Below are 3,728 nucleotides of genomic sequence, written 5' to 3' on the forward strand. Positions count from 1 at the left end.
TGATAAAGAGGAGATAATGGTCCTAGAGGAGAGTGCTAAATAATGAGGCTATTAATATTAGATGATGATGAACCGGAGATAAGGGCTTAGAGGATGACAATAAATGAGGCAATAGATAATTAGATGATAATGGAGATGGAGGTGTCAGAAGAGGGTAATAAATGATGAGGCAATGGATTATTAAATGATATAACGGAGATATTGTAAAATGTGAAAGACAAGGTTAGGATGCAGTTGTGATACAGAAACGACTTGGATGTTTGTTGTCCCGTGTTGAAATGGAGAAGACGGGAGAATTGACGGGCTTGACTCTTATGGATTCCTTTTAACCAGATACGTGAAGTTAGATTCGCTTCTGATCAGAGTGAATGAAGAGAAGAAATTGATTAGGGTGGCAGAGTATAAGTGCCGGAAAATAGAGAATCATCTAATGCTTGAAGAATGATGATGATGAATTCTTTTATCATAAACTTCCAGGCAGATTATTCTATGAAACTTAAGGAATTGTCTTATAGTCAGTGGGATAAGGAAGGCTTTAGCTGAACCCTTCTCCCTAAAAATCACTTCTAGTTTAATTGAAGTAAGATCTAAGAAAAAATAGACATACTGACAAAGTTATGATTTTTTTTTTTTAGCTTATATACCACAACGTTCGTGTATAAAAGGGAAGCCAGTAAAATAAAGTCCCGCAGAAGATAAACAGACACAAAGTGGCAAAGGAATGGGAGAGTGAATTCCGCGTAAAGAGAATCCCCAGTCAGAAAAATAAAGGGGAAAAATTGAGGGAAAGTCCAGAGGAAGTGTTGGTTCCGAAGAAGACTTATTCTGTTTTATTCTATCTTCCTTCAGACGATTTTTATAGCTTAGGAGAGATTTTTCGTAGTTAATCCCTTTACTACGATGATTATTTTACTTTTTCTTGTCAAGTACAGGAGATTGGGGCTGAAATTCCTAAGAGGCTTAATTTCAAGGAGTTATTGAAGGTTGTATGTAATCCCACCATTTCTAGTAGCGTCTCTCCTAAGCAAACTATAGTAACCTTAAAAAGCAAGAAAATAAAAGACGATCTCGAGGTAAAGAGGTTAAAAACTGTGAAGGAGGCAAAGGAAGAGTTTGGATGCAAGAGAGAAAGAAAGAGAGAGAGAAAGAGAGAGAGAGAGAGAGAGACTGACCCCTATAACACGGTAAAGATATTACCACTTTCACTGTTTACTCTTTACACACCTTTTCTCTTAACTTAAAATGGGTCTCTCGTAGCTAAATGCTTAGAAATAATCCCGGTAACCCATCCCACTACGAGTAATATAGTTTCATTTTATTCTGGCTTAACTCGGACGATTTGACAACTTTTTTGGTGAACCAGATCTCTTTAGGTACGTCAGGTACCTGACTTAACCTGACCTGACAACTTGACATAATCTAACCTAACATGACAACTTGACATAACCTGACCTAACCTAACCTGGCGACTTGACATAATCTGACCTACTGGAACCTGACCTGACAACTTGACATAATCTGACCTAACCTAACCTGACAACTTGACATGACATGACCTCACCAACCCTGACGACTTGACCTGACCTGACCTGACAACTTGACATAACCTGACCTAACCTAACCTGACAACTTGACATAATCTGACCTAACCTAACCTGACGACATAACTTGACCCAACCTAACCTGATAACTTGACATAACCTGACCCAACCTAATCTGACAACTTGACTTAACCTTACATCCGACCTGAAAACTTGACATAACCTGACCTGACCTGACAACTTGACTTAACTTGACCTGACAACTTGACATAACCTGACCCAACCTAACCTGACAACTTGACCTAACCTGACCTGACCTAACCTGACGACTTGACCTAACCTGACAACTTGACATAACCTGACCTAACCTAACCTGACGACTTGACATAACCTGACCTAACCTGACAACTTGACATAATCTGACCTAACCTGACCTGACGACTTGACTTAACCTGACCTAACCTAACCTGACGACTTGACATAACCTGACCTAACCTAACTTGACGACTTGACCTAACCTGACCTAACCTGACAACTTGACATAATCTGACCTAACCTGACCTGACGACTTGACTTAATCTGACCTAACCTAACCTGACGACTTGACATAACCTGACCTAACCTAACCTGACAACTTACATAACCTGACCTAACCTAACCTGACGACTTGACATAACCTGACCCAATCTAACCTAACTGCTATAATGAGAGCAGCAAGTGTTTATTCTCTTGTTGTTCTTGTTCTTCTTGTTTTGAATGGAGAAAGTTTTGAAATATTTTATCGAGTGAGCTCCTTGGCTCGTACATTCGTCGGACAAGGAGACTCGCTAGCACCTCTTCCTTAGCGATTTATTTTTGGATATAGGTTGTTATTATCCTCTTGCACGTTGTTTATGTAGTGTATGTAGATATTAGAATTATGCATCTAACGAGAAAGGACAGCATGGTATAATAAGCAAAATAAGTCGCATAGGAAAAAGTGTTAGGGAGCTTCCTTAACAAACGAGATAACAGGTCCTATTGTGCCAGGGAGATGGAAATGCATTATATGAAGCCACAGTTTTTAAAAGGACATTTGTGGAGGGAATGTCGGGCTGGATAAATGTGATTAGCAGAAGAGATGGAATTAGTCTGATAAGTAGAGGGGAGGAAGGGCAGGGGAGAAGGAAGGGGAGAGAGAGAAAAGAGAGAGGAAGGGAAGGGGAGAAGGAAGGGTAGAGAGAGAGAAAAGAGAGAGGAAGGGAAGGGGAGAAGGAAGGGTAGAGAGAAAGAAAGAGGGAGAACTGAATGGAGACTGGAAATTGGAGGAGAGACGAGTGGAAGGGAAGAAGGTAAGGAGGGCGAAGAGATGAATGAAGGGAGAGCAAAGAGAGAAAAAGAGATGGAAGTTAGCGATGGAGGGAGAGGAAAGAAGGAAAGGGAGAGGGAGATGGAAGAGAAGGGGAGGACAAAGTGAAGAAAGAGAAGAGAAGGAAAGACAAAGGAGAGAAAAAAGAAGAGGAGAGAGACGAAGAGAGGAGATTAAATGGAACAGGAAGAAATAAAGACAGGAGGAAGGAAAGGAGATTAGGAAGGGGAGAAAGAGGAGAAAGGGTAGGAGAGCAGAGATGGAATAGAAAAGAGGGAGAAAATGAGAGGAGGCAAAGGAACAGAAAAGAGCAATGACGTACGGAAGAATTAAAGGTGAGAAGAGTTCAAGCTAGTGTGAACATTAAAAAGTAATTAAAAGTGACGTATTCTGTTAATATTACAACGGCGAGAGAGAGTGAGAATGGTAGTGTCAGGGGTTGTATGTAGGTCTAAACTGGAAGCGTAAAACACATCTATATTTTAGTAGGGAAAACACCAGGATGATGATGGTGATGATACTGATGATGATGATGGTGATGGTAATGAAAGCTCTAAACTGCCGTAAAACACGTTTCATATTTGGGTGGGAGGAAGGCAATGATGATGATGACGATAATGATGATGATGATGATGATGATGAAGATGATGATGATGATGAGGGGAAGGAGGAGGAGGAGGAGGAGGAGGAGGAAAATGAAAATAGAAGAACATGGAAAATTAATAAAATGGAAATGAAAACAAAATAGGACGGTAGACATATGTGAAAGGCTATTGTTAAGTAACGGCAATTTTAAATAAGTAAATCAAAGTGATATAAGTACATATACAAAAAGGAAT

The sequence above is a fragment of the Coenobita brevimanus genome, chromosome 76 (assembly GCF_032717465.1).
Source record: "Coenobita brevimanus isolate Jiangsu-jjx chromosome 76, ASM3271746v2, whole genome shotgun sequence".
In the NCBI taxonomy this organism is placed as follows: domain Eukaryota; kingdom Metazoa; phylum Arthropoda; class Malacostraca; order Decapoda; family Coenobitidae; genus Coenobita; species Coenobita brevimanus.